The sequence below is a fragment of the Chaetodon trifascialis genome, chromosome 18 (genome assembly GCF_039877785.1).
Source record: "Chaetodon trifascialis isolate fChaTrf1 chromosome 18, fChaTrf1.hap1, whole genome shotgun sequence".
In the NCBI taxonomy this organism is placed as follows: Eukaryota; Metazoa; Chordata; class Actinopteri; order Chaetodontiformes; family Chaetodontidae; genus Chaetodon; species Chaetodon trifascialis.
The window spans coordinates 23,960,946-23,974,862 of record NC_092073.1 but is presented as its reverse complement, the minus strand read 5'-3'; the positions used below and the strand labels follow the sequence as shown (position 1 = coordinate 23,974,862).

The window sequence follows — 13,917 nt, the reverse complement described above, 5'->3', positions numbered from 1 at the left end:
TTCAGATGATGATTATTGTCTCTCTTCACTGATTGTTTGATTTAGAAAACATCAGAAAACAGTGAAAATGTCAGAACATCCAGCAGAGTTTTGTACTGTCACGTACCTGGATCACCTGCTCAGGTCTGCAGTGAGATCAGTTCATGAGGACTGATTGAAATGTGTCGTGTAATCTGCACTCAGTAATAATAAATATGATTCTTAATGACTTTCTTAAATATGTTCAAGTCTTTAAAAACATTGCAGAATATTTTCCATGAAAGTAAACAGATGATCTTGTCTCTTATTTTTCCACATCTGGCCAATAACAGTGGTCAGTTATTTTGCTAAAATCATTTGTTCACATTGTGAAATTATGGCCTGAGAATCACCAGCAGCAGCTCTGTCTGTCTGTCAGTGACGACAAGCTAACATTAGCTCACGCTGTCGAACGTCAGCCATCAGTCGGATGTAAAAACATCTTCCACTACTGAAGACACAGTTTGTAATTCAGTCTGTTCTCATCACTCTGTCATTAATTCTCTTTATGGGCTTAAAATTCAGCCATCATGAAGTCACCAAAAACTTCGACTGCAGTCAAGTCCACTGACTGCACTCTGTGTTTTTAAGTAAGCTGGGGGGGGGGGGGGGGGGTTTGCTGGTCAATGTTATACCAGTAATGTTTGTTTTATTTCTACAGCAGCATTCTTGTGTCAGCTGTAATCTCAGTCAGTCTTATGGAAAACGACTTATGAAGTCTCAGTTCATAGACGGGTGAACACCGGCACTAAACATGGCCGAGCTAGCTGGCTACGATGTCGCTAAATACAGTCAGTATATATAAATAAAGTACAGTAATATTCCATTCACAAAATACAGCCAATAGTAATGCTCCGTTTTGTGTGTGTGTCTACTCTTTATATGTCTGTGGGCGGAGCCTCCCGGGGACACGAAAACTACTGAGATCAATTCAGCAACGCATCCAAAATACATGAGATCACCATGAAAGAACTCGTTTACTGTCACTCATCAAACTCCTCATTTGTCATCACTGACATATTACGGCAGTCTGAACCGGATGAACCTTAACAAAACAAGAGTCAGAGATTTGATGAGAACCAGAATCAGAACAGATCAAATCTGACCCAACTTTAATGTGGACTTTCTGACATCAAACAAAAGCTGCTGGAGGAAAAAATCAGATCTTTTACTCAATTACAAATAAAAAAAAACACTCTCAAGTACTGCATTCAAAGTGTTACTTCAGTCAAAGTACAGAAGGAATAAAATGCTTCAAAATAAAAGCACTCATGCTGCAGAACACTTTCTATATTACTGAATCATTATTATTGATGCATCATGAAGGAGGAGGGACTGTGGTGTTGTTTCAGTCTGTAGAGCTCAATGAAGCGTCAGTGAAAACTTTCTACAGGTGTTTTCTTCTCGCTTTTGTGTTACAACGATGAGAAAAGTCTGGTGTTGTGGTCATGAGCAGAACTTCAGAGGGCACTTTATGCACGAAGGCTGGATGCTGCTTTTTCACAGCAACATCCAAATTCATCAGAAAATTAACTGCAACTCTCCATCATTCCTCAAGGAGCAACAGAGAGCAAGAGAGAAAATTCAACTGAAATCAGAGTTCATCAACACTCATGTTGTCACAAACAGCTCTAATCTGCAGAGGCACGCTGACTTCAGAATATCTGAAAGATTTCAAAGGAAGACAAAAGAGAGTCCAGGTCCAGGTTGAAGGTTCAGGTCCAGGTTGAAGGTTCAGGTCAGGCTCCAGGTTGAAGGTTCAGGTCCAGGTTGAAGGTTCAGGTCCAGGTTGAAGGTTCAGGTCAGGCTCCAGGTTGAAGGTTCAGGTCCAGGTTGAAGGTTCAGGTCCAGGTTGAAGGTTCAGGTCCAGGCTTCAGGTGGAGGAGGTGTGAGAGTGAGGAGCAGAAGGAGTGGAGGAGTCTCAGTGTGTCTGCAGAGACTGTGTAGAAGGACAGAGCAGCAGCAGAGCAGTCCACATACACTGATGATACTCTGTCACATCCACAGGAACACACAGGGAGGATGCTGGACTTGACATTGTGTCTGACAGTGGAGCTGATCTCAGAGCAGTTCACACTGCAGCACTGACAGTCATCTCCACTTGTTGGGATTCCTCTGTCAGTCACTGCTGGATGAAGCTCTCCTCTCCACTCGACCTCCCAGTAACATGGCCCAGTCAGAGCCTCTCCACACACAAGCTGCTGCTGCTGCTGCTTCAACCTCTCTGGATCATCAGGACACAGCTGATCGGCTCTCGGCCAATCACCTTTCAGACTTCCTCCATCTGATGAGAGAAGAAGACAGACAACAGAAGTCATCAGTCAGAGTTCACAGAGACTCCTTCATCAGCTGGCAGTCAGTGATGCAGCACATCCAGTATAAAGAGCAGCAGGGACTTCAGTCCTGTTCAGACCACAAGTGGAGCGGCTGTGTAGCGTAGCCAGCTTCCTCTCAGCTCTCATGTTAACGTGTTGGAGTGAACACGCTGAGCTGGAAGCTCACACATCTGCAGAGACTTTGGCCATCAAGTCTGTTCACTCTGCACATTTCACTCAAGTACACAGTCAAAATAAAGTGCAGAGAGTCCCTGAACGCATCATGACTGCAGAGACAGTTCAGTGATGGATTTACTGTTGTTACCTGTGAACTGCTGCTAAAGCTAAAAGCAGCAGTTTGTGACTTTATTTGCCTTTTGGGAGGCTTCTATCAAAGATATCTGCACAAAGCTCACAGAGCAGACTGAACATCAGCTCTCTCATCATTAAAGTCTGTTTCATTTCTCCTCCACTTGTGACCAAAGTGAAGTCACAGTGTGCGGTCACAGCCTGTAGTACTCTTCTTCATCACTGCAACAAGGTGAGAATTAAACCACTGGAGGTCAGAAAAAAGATCTTCAGCAGGTGATAAGTTGACATGAACTGATCAGTTGTTTAGTGCTGAAATGAGAGAACAAACAGTCTGAGATCAGATTTGATGGTTGGACAGTTTGATGAAGGAGGACCTTTGTCTCTGTACATCTTGGGATGCTGTCAGCTGGAATCCAGCTTTATTTGCTGGAGACGTGAACACAACAACAACAGACGTCTTCACATCAACTCAAACACATGATCACAACGAGCTTCTGGCTCATCTGATTGGCTGACTGTTCTCTCTCTCTCTCTGTCTTTCTGTCCAATCCTGAAGCCCGTCACCATCCTCCTCTCACAGCTTCACTGAGGAAAGCAGCTGCTGAGAAGGTTGGAGGTTTACAGGAAATACTGGATCTGTGCTTTGATACTAACTGAGTTTAGTACAACACTGCTGAGACCAGCATGGACTGACTCCAACCCTCTACTGACCTCAGAGTAAGCAGTCCATAGTCTGGACTCTTCATCATATCACACAGAGGCTTCACTGCTGATTCAGGCAGGTTGTTCCAGCTCAGGTCCAGCTCTGTCAGATGGGAGGGGTTGGACTTCAGAGCTGAGGCCAGAGAAGCACAGCTGATCTCTGTCAAACCGCAGTTACTCAACCTGAATGAAGAATAAATGATGAAGATTAAAATCCATTTCTAATCCAATCAGATGTGTTCAGGTTGTAAATGTGGAGCTCAACATTACTCTGTCCTCATCAATGAGCTTCTCCCTAAAATGAGCAGAGTGACTTTGTCATTGTGTTATTGTGGATCATCATAATGTCAGCCTTCTACAGACATCATCCAGATGTCAGCACAACATTCATACACCTATTCATGTCAACACACATCAATAACATGCTGCTGATCTCAGTCAAGTCTGGAATTACAGCACAACAAATATATTGATCCTTTAAACAGCTGCATCTGGAAACATGCTTTCATCTGTGTGTGTGTGTTTGTGTGTGTGTGTGCGTGTGTGTGTGTGTGTGTGTGTGTGTGTGTGTGTGTGTGTGTGTGTGTGTGTGAAGGATCAATATCAATCATCAGTCATTATTTGTGAAAACACACTGAAATCAACACAAAGCAAAGAAATATTTCTGCTTCATCAAGTAAACTTGATCCATTTCAAACAAATATTACTTCAGAGGATCTTCTGTATCCAGATGTGACCATTTAGCAAAAATCACAAACATTCATTGACTTCAACAACTAACAGTGGACATTTTCTACACTTTCTTTAACAAGCACAAATCTTTGTGACTGCAGACTAAATTTACTTCAACAAACATGAAAACATGAACAAAAGCTCATTTACAACTTTACTGATGTTATGGAAAAACACAAATTAGCTTCACTTGTTAAAAAGACGTGAGATTTACAACAGTAACAGAGAGTCAGTGAACTCACCTCAGAGTCTGCAGTCTACAGTCTGGACTCTCCAGAAAACCACAAAGCAGCTTCACTCCTGAATCCTGCAGGTTGAAGTTGTTGCTCAGGTCCAGCTCTGTCAGATGGGAGGGGTTGGACTTCAGAGCTGAGGCCAGAGAAGCACAGCTGATCTCTGACAACCTGCAGAGACTCAACCTGAAGAATAAATGATGAAGATTAAAATCCATTTCTAATCCAATCAGATGTGTTCAGTCTGTAAATGTGGAGCTCAACATTACTGTTGAGTTGAGCTGCAGGCCACGCCCCTCTCTGCTTGAGTCCATCAGGTGTGGGCGTGTCTCCCAGCCTGAAGGCAGCTGATTGGGTGCAGCAGGTGGAGAGGATCTGGTAATCAGGGGGTTTGGAGGCATTCACTCACAGCACAGTGAGGAGCGAGCAGTGTGTGAGGGAAATGGTTGGAGAGTGTGGACTTGGAAGAAGGAGACTGCAGGAATAAAACTTGGTTCAAAGAAGGAAGAAGGAGCCGCTGAGCTCTCAGTTACGTCCTGTGTCTTTGCAGCGTGCATCGGGTCGAGAGCTGTGGACTCATCGTGCGCTTCAATTCAGGTTCAAACGTAGCGCATGTTTGGGCTCATCATCTGCTCCCTGTGCTAACTGTTGGAGACATCTTTCACTGTTACACTCTGGCTCGTTCATCAGGGTCGCAGCAAGCTGCTCGTGTGGTTACCAGTTACATTACTGGTTATCACTCTGCGCTCCTTACTGCGGATATGTGCTGTGTGTGTTTGTGTCAGTGTGTGTGAGTGTGTTTCAGGGCAGGCTGTGAGGAAGATGAGCAGTCTCATGGATGCATACACATGTGTAGGTGTGTCAGCTTGTCTTGCAGTATGTTACAGTGACTGAGTGACCTCTGTGTGTGCTCGTTGAGCCACTTGTTGGTGCGCTGCTAAAAGTCCTTGTCAAAGTGTTTTGTGTTCTTGCTTTCTCTGTGCTGGCTTGTTTTTCTGATTGTGTGTCTGCATCAAGACGAACAACAAAAATCTGATCACAAAGAAAAGTGACACATTTAATATGATGTGGGCTGAAAGTTCAGTTCATAAGTGGTGTATTTTTGAAAAGACTGGAGCTAAAAGTCATTTGATAAACATGATTTGTGTGTATTTACAGGAGTGAAGAGCTGCTAAAGTTTGTCCGCTTCAAATCATTATTGAACTGTTTTAAAATGCATTTCATTTACTTTGGGTGCTTTAAATATGGATGTTTTCTACTTATTCTGCAGACGAATTTCTAGTAGTTTGAAAATGTTGGATTTTGGGTTATGTTGATGGATTTTGGTTTCTTGGGTTACATTTTTCTTGACCTTCTGTTTGTGTTTGTATTTTAAGGTTTTTCACCTGTTATTGGCCTTGACAACTTTCAAAATGAAAGAAAGAAAGAAAGAAAGAAAGAAAGAAAGAAAGAAAGAAAGAAAGAAAGAAAGAAAGAAAGAAAGAAAGAAAGAAAGAAAGAAAGAAAGAAAGAAAGCTGAATCTTGGTCACTGAGTGAATTCCAGTCCAATCTTCTGAAGCAAGCCACCTTTTCACCATTACTCTGTCCTCATCAATCATCAGTCTGAGAGAAATGCTGCTTAATAATCTGAGAAATTAACTCCCTGGATTCAATCTCAGGTTACAGTCTTGGTGTTGTCCTAAACTCAGATGGAAGCTTCGAGTCTCACATCAACAAGGTGAAGAAAACTTCATTTTCCACCGTAGAAACAGCTAAAGTTCGACCATTTAGAAAGCAGAACGAGGCTGAAAAACTGATTCCTGCCTTTATTTCAAGCTGACTCCATTACTGTGACGCATTATTTAGCAGCCTCCCTAAAAAGCACTGAGAGACTTCAGCTCATTCAAAACTCTGCAGCTCCACTATGAACCAGAACCAGGAGCAGAGAGCTCATTAGTCCAGTTTCAGCTGCTCTGCACTGACTTCCTGCAACATTCAGGACTGCTCTGAAGGTCCTCCTCCTCCTCCTCTTCCTCCTCCTCCTCCTCCTCCTCCTCGTACACAAAGCCCTTCATGGACTGGGACCGAGCTACATGGCTAACTCCCTCCTTTATTATTGGTCTTCATCAACACTGTGATCATCTGCTGCTGCTTTATTGGAGCTTTCCAGCAGCTCAGAGAAAGTTGGGGATGCAGCCTTTGTCCATGAAGCTCCAAAGCTCTGGAACAAACCACCTACAGACATCAGAGAAGCTGCTCACTCAACATTTTGCAAAGAAAGCTAAAAACTGATCTCTTCACTTCAGCATTTCACTCACCAGCTGTTGGTTCCTGATTCAGCTCTGAAGCTTTTCTGCTTTGCCTCATGCTTGTGCTCTGCTGCACTTCTTTTTAAAGCTTTTCAGCCTTCATCCTCATTTTTTCATCCTCATTCTCCTCAATGTTGACCTGTATTTTCTTATTTTATTCTGTGCTTTGATGTCTTTATTCTATTTCCATCCTATTTCTCAGTATAAAGTGGCTTTGATTCTCCATCCACTGTTATGTAAAGCACTCACTTGGTACATGTGATTTCTTTCTTTGAAAACACTTTGAGCTGCAATTCCTGTTTGAAAGCTGCTGTACAAATAAAGTTTATCATTATGATGATGATCATCAATGAGCTTCTCCCTAAAATGAGCAGAGTGACTTTGTCATTGTGTTATTGTGGATCATCATAATGTCAGCCTTCTACAGACATCATCCAGATGTCAGCACAACATTCATACACCTATTCATGTCAACACACATCAATAACATGCTGCTGATCTCAGTCAAGTCTGGAATTACAGCACAACAAATATATTGATCCTTTAAACAGCTGCATCTGGAAACATGCTTTCATCTGTGTGTGTGTGTGTGTGTGTGTGTGTGTGTGTGTGTGTGTGTGTGTGTGTGTGTGTGTGTGTGTGTGTGTGTGTGTGTGTGTGTGTGTGTGTGTGTGTGAAGGATCAATATCAATCATCAGTCATTATTTGTGAAAACACTCTGAAATCAACACAAAGCAAAGAAATATTTCTGCTTCATCAAGTAAACTTGATCCATTTCAAACAAATATTACTTCAGAGGATCTTCTGTATCCAGATGTGACCATTTAGCAAAAATCACAAACATTCATTGACTTCAACAACTAACAGTGGACATTTTCTACACTTTCTTTAACAAGCACAAGTCTTTGTGACTGCAGACTAAATTTACTTCAACAAACATGAAAACATGAACAAAAGCTCATTTACAACTTTACTGATGTTATGGAAAAACACAAATTAGCTTCACTTGTTAAAAAGATGTGAGATTTACAACAGTAACAGAGAGTCAGTGAACTCACCTCAGAGTCTTCAGTCTACAGTCTGGACTCTCCAGAAAACCACAAAGCAGCTTCACTCCTGAATCCTGCAGGTTGAAGTTGTTGCTCAGGTCCAGCTCTGTCAGATGGGAGGGGTTGGACTTCAGAGCTGAGGCCAGAGAAGCACAGCCGATCTCTGACAACCTGCAGTCATCCAACCTGAATGAAGAATAAATGATGAAGATTAAAATCCATTTCTAATCCAATCAGATGTGTTCAGCAGTGACGTGCAGTCAGGGGACCTGTCATCATGGAAATATAAAATTAAAAAATAAATTAAATGGTTTTATTTATTCAGTGATTTGTAGCCTACTTTAAAGTTCTTTTCCATTTAACTTCAACATTTTTAGATATTTTTTTCCAAATCGTTGATTCACATTTACCGTTCAAATACTAAGAAGAGACGAGCGGTGAGGCAGCAGCCCGATGAGCCTCGCCAAGGATTGCACAATGACTAACTGTGCTGGCATGCTATGCGGTGAGACCGTATCGCTGTCTCTGCATGTCGCTATTAAAATGTCCGAACACTTTTACCATATAAACTCAATTTCTATAGTTTAGCTGGTGTAGATAATGCACAGTGTTTATTTTTTTAATCAACAGCTGTGTGTGTTTAACGTATTCTTGTGCTGAGCGATCAGAAAACTGCTGCAAAGAGGCACTAGGTGAGGCACGCAGTTCTCCTGCCTCATGGCAGGGGGCGCTGGTGATGGCAGGGATTCTTCTTACGACTCCTCGGCTGTAGAATAGTAGAATTAGTGATGGCAAGCAACGGTAAACAGTTAGCAAGTGTAGCCATCGAGTTATTTTTAGCCCTTGGCCTTATTTAAGATTATATTTCCAAACTGAAAGGATTTTCTACACTGGACTTTCAGTCGAAGCAGGAGATCATAATTAAAGGAGGACCGACACCGGAGCTAAAAGGTTTGCTTCAGACTACGGGACAGAAGACCTGCTCTTTTCAGACAGGCTGCAACACACAGAAAGGCTGGTGGCTGATGATCACCATCTTACCTTTACTTGGCAAAGGTAAGATGGTGATCATGTTTTTTCTTACGTTCTTTTTTCTATGCTACAGTTTGCATATGGAAAGAATGCTGAGTTGAGCTAGTTGGACAGCAGCAGCTCCCACGCTGGACTGAGAACATAACAGATGATTTCTGGACAATTTCCAGTGGACAATACGAAATCAAGAAGACTTTAGGACAGAAATCATCATTTCCGTCAATATAAAAACTCATGGACTCGTCTCCATCAACACACAGCTGACTGACTGTGAGCTTCATCCTCAATCATCTCTAGAACTGGATCAAATGTGCACTGAGCAAAGTCAGACCATCTTCTCTTCACCTTCAGTGGAACCTGGTGCCTTCTTCTACAAATCTAGACTTTTCTTATTGATGCTCCTGTTTACTGAGGAGTCAGAACACAAAGTGACATCATTTTGTGACTGAAGCATCATCACATGTTGAAGTGTCACCTGTCGCTGGAGACAGATCAGACACGACACTTCAAACACCTGCATGAGGAAATACGCTGTGTGTGTGCGTGTGTGTGTGTGTGTGTGTGTGTGTGTGTGTGTGTGTGTGTGTGTGTGGCTCCAGGCCATGACAAACAAAGGGAAAGGACAATAACAGGCTGGCAAGTCCATGTTTTATTATAACCCAAACAATAAGCAAGCTTGCAGAGCAAAGAGAACTAAAGCACAACCAAACCACGAAGGTGCAGATGGGGTCAGGATCTGAGAGAGAGAGACAGACGAGAACCTGGGTGTCACCGGTCTGGTCCAACACCCAAGTTTATAGCTCTGCGTTGTGTTGTGGGTGGAAGGAAGGAGACGAAGACGACTTCTGCCTTGCTGAATGGGGAGAATTTATTTTCTGTGCAAAACAAATGCAAAATATCAGCAGAGCAGCTTCTGGTAACTGGTCTTTGACAGCCAACCTTTAAAACACAAGGGAACAAAACACCAACCTGCGTGAAAAACCGCCGCAATGCTCCTTTAGCTTAACTTGAGCTCGCTAACTTAGCATGCCATGGAAAAGTGCTGCACTGATAAAATGAATAAATAAATACGAACTTCAAAATAAATGTACAAGCAGCCAGTAACGTGTGTGACCTGTACCAAGTAAAATCTGTGACCCTCTTTAGCATTTTCGCTCTTTTGACACTTCATAGACACAAACAGCGTAATGCCTACCTCTCCTCACAGCGTCCGAAAACGACTGAGGAGGGTAGCGTGAATTTGCAGGACGTGACGTCGAAAGGTTGAAGGTCACACAGTAAAATACATCATGTCAAAATAAAAGCTCCCCACAATAAAAATACAGAAACAAGAAGAAGCACACACACAAAAAACCCAACAAAGTATGAACAAAACGTAATTTGGTGAAATATATCTTATTATGATTTTATATCCTGTGGGGCACTGAGCCCAGGTGCTCCCAATAACCACAGTCAGGTCCTCCTGGTCGCCACTGCGATCAGCTCCCACCTCAGAGACAGCACAGTCAGTCACAGCACAGACACACAGGAGCCGTCACACCTCCGGGCGCCGCCTGGCGGCAGCCTGTTACAGCAGCTCTCCAGACTCTTGGGAGTTTTTCTTATCTTTCTCTGTTTTCTTGTGTGTCTTTTTTATTCATTTTAGGTCTACGTGTTTGTAAATGTCTGGCGCATCAGAGACATTAAACACGGTAACTCTGGCGCCACTTCTCGATCACTTTTACAACCCGAGCAACTTTCTCTGCGTCTGTGGGTCCGTGAGAGTCAATGGCTCCCATTGCTGACAGTAGGGATCAGCTGCTGCGTAACACAGCTGTGCGGCCGGGGGAGCGACCTGATGTCCCCGCGAGTTAAGGAGGAGGACGTGGGGGTGCCGTGCTGGGACCAAACGTCGCGACAGGAGGAGAGCTTATGTCGTGGAATGTGAAGGCCAAATGAACGATCCACAACAGGCCAGAAATAGTCAAATTCAGCTGTCTGAGAAAAAGTGCTCAAAAAGGATCTGCAGGAGTCAGAGTCCGAGAAGCAAACTTTATTGCCGCGACAACAAAGGAGAACTCCCCCAGAAACACACAAGGTGTAACTCTGAAGAAGCTCTGACTTACAAAGGTCGCCCCCGCCCCTGGGGCATCTTTTCTTTTTTCTAGGCTCTTCTGTTTTTTTACACCATTAGGTACTTTTTGGCTGCTGTCTCCTCTCCTCTCCTCTCTATTCCTCTAATTTTACACCATTAGTTTTGACTTTTCATGGGCTCTGTTTTTTTAAAAATAACATAAAATTACAGTTTATTATCGTGAGCATAAGGACATGTCACATAGAGAATGTATTAAAATATAGCAAAGTATATTAAATCATCCCAAACCATTATTCGTTAAAGCACAGTAAATCATAGTTATGATTATAAGACCGTTCAGTTCTTTCATGATTATAACAAATATCAAACATGGATTAAATACAGTAAGGTTATGTAAGGACACGCAGGGTTATATCAAGTCACAATCATCCTGGTCTGAAACTAGTCAGAACCGGCTAGAACCACTGTAGGAACACCTGCGAGGCCATGGAAAGCCCCAAAGATTTATGACACAGGTGCCCTGCCCTCACAATGTTGGCTGCACGGTGTCATTGTTGCACATCATCATCACTGCACAGCAACCTCTCTGCTTATCTTTGCACCATGTCGTCTTGACCTTTTATGTGCGCCTTCTTTACTCAAGCAAGCAAGCAATCAATTTCTACCATCATATCAAGCTCCACGGAGCTGCTACTGCCGACTACCATTAGTTACAGTGTTATACTTGATTCTTCACATGTTGGTTAGAAAAAATTATACTACACTTACAGACCGACTCTCCCGTCCGTCATCATGGGGAACGTAAGATTTCTCCCCAACAAGATGGACGAGCTGGCAGCGCTGACGCGACATGAACAGGAATACCAGCGGTGCAGTTTGCTGCTGTTCACAGAGACTTGGCTGGGAACGCAGCACACAGACGCGACTGTGGCGCTGGATGGATTTTCACTCGTTCGAGCCGACCGGACAGAGAAGAGCGGTAAGAGGAAAGGAGGAGGGCTGGCAGTGTTTGTGAAGGATAGATGGTGTAACTCCAGGCACATCACTATCAAAGAGCAGCACTGCTGCCCGGACATTGAGCTGTTGGCTGTTAGTCTGAGGCCATATTATCTGCCGCGGGAGTTCTCACACGCCATAGTGGTGGCTGTGTTTATTCCTCCATCTGCTAACGCCGATGCAGCCCGTGACGTCATCAACTCCGTGGTCAGCAGGCTGCAGACTCAGAAACCACAGGCCCTCTTACTGATCTCTGGGGATTTGAATCATGCCTCTCTGTCCTCCACTCTGCCCAAATTCATCCAGTATGTCACATGTGCCACCAGAGACAATAAAACACTGGACTTATTCTATGCCAACACCAAGGAGGCATACCAATCATCACCCCTCCCTCCTCTGAGAAGAGCTGATCACAACCTGCTTCATCTCCTGTCTGTCTACAAGCCCCTTGTCAACAGGCAACCAGCTGTGTCCCGCACAGTGAAGAGGTGGTCTGACGAGGCTGAAGAGGCTCTGAAGGACTGCTTCGAGACAACCGTGTGGGATATATTCAGTGACTCTCATGAGGAGGACATCGACAGTCTGACAGACAGCATCACGGACTACATAAACTTCTGTGTGGAGACCACTGTACCCACCAGGACTGTACAGTGCCACTCAAACAACAAACCCTGGATTAATCCTGACATTAAGGCTCTTTTAAGGGAGAAGAAGAGGGCCTTCAAGTCAGGAAACAAAGAGGAGCTGAAAACTGTTCAGAGGGAGCTCAGGAGGAAAATCAGGGAGGGGAAGGACAGATACAGGAGGAGAATGGAGGAAGATTAAGATTAAGATTGGGATTAAGATATTACTTTATTAATCACAGCACACACATGCTACAGGGAGGAGGAGACTGTACACACGCCATGCTTTTTGTGAAATTATTTTGTCCGCGTTTGACCCATCCTGGTCCATCGTTCCTCCACGGCAGACCAGGAGCGGTGGGCTGCCAGCCGATGCCAGTGCCCGCGCCCGGGGACCCATCCTTTTTCGTCACCGTTGGTCAGGCGGTGATCTGTTTTTAGTGGGGGAGGAAGGAGGAAACCCTGGGTGAACACGGGGAGAACATGCAAACTCCACACAGAAAGGCCCTTTTTTTCCTCAAGCAGCGGGCACTGAAGACATGGTGGAGGACACGCCACCAGCGCCCACAGTGGGATTCGAACCAGGGACCTTCTAGCTGTGAGGCGACAGTGTTACCACTTGTGCCACCGTGCTACCAAACAGCTGCAGGAGAACAACACCAGGGGAGTCTGGAGAGACCAGAAGCCAAACTCCCAGGCAGCTGGGGATTGAAAGTGGGCAGATGAGCTGAACAGCTACTTCTGCAGGTTTGAGGAAGCTTCTGCCCCTCCCCCAGTTTCTGCCCCTCCCCCAGTTTCTGCCCCTCCCCCAGCGACATCAGCCCTGCAGCAGCCCCCCTTTGATCTGCCAGCACTCTGCCCAAGTACCCCACTGACCCCCCCACCACAGTATTCAGCTCACCGCCATCAACGCCACCCCCCACTGCCCCTCCCAGCCCCTCACCCTCATCACAAGACACTCAGCCCTCCTGCTCTAACTTGTCTCTCACACCTCTCCTTGCCCACCTGGTGAGCTCGTCCATGGACCCGTTGCACTTCTCTTACCAGCCTGGCATCGGAGTGGACGATGCCCTCATCTTCCTCCTCCATCGAGCCTTGTCTCACCTGGAGTCACCTGGGAGCTCTGTTCGGGTCCTTTTCCTGGACCTCAGCAGTGCTTTCAACACCATCAGGCCAGCCATCCTGAGGAACAAGCTGGAGCTTTCAGGAGTGGACCAACACCTCACATGCTGGACAGTGGACTACCTCTCCAACCGCCCACAGTATGTGAGGACACGGGACTGTGTGTCAGGGACTGTCCTCTGCAGTGTGGGGGCCCCCCAGGGAGCGGTGCTGGCACCGTTCCTCTTCACCCTCTACACAGCTGACTTTTCCCACCTGTCACCCACCTGCCACCTGCAGAAGTTCTCTGATGACTCTGCCATTGTCGGGACGATGGGTCATACAGAGGACTCATTCAGGACTTTGTGGACTGGTGTCAGCAGAACCACCTGCTGATCAATGCAGATAAAACCAAGGAGCTGGTTGTGGACTTCCGTCGGC

General features: G+C 45.0%; 1 pseudogene; it reads right to left on the bottom strand.

Moving 5' to 3' along the window:
- Window positions 1-1,872: 1,872 nt before the first annotated feature.
- On the bottom strand, window positions 1,873-13,464 carry LOC139346607 (ribonuclease inhibitor-like; annotated as a pseudogene).
- Between the last annotated feature and the right edge of the window lie 453 nt (window positions 13,465-13,917).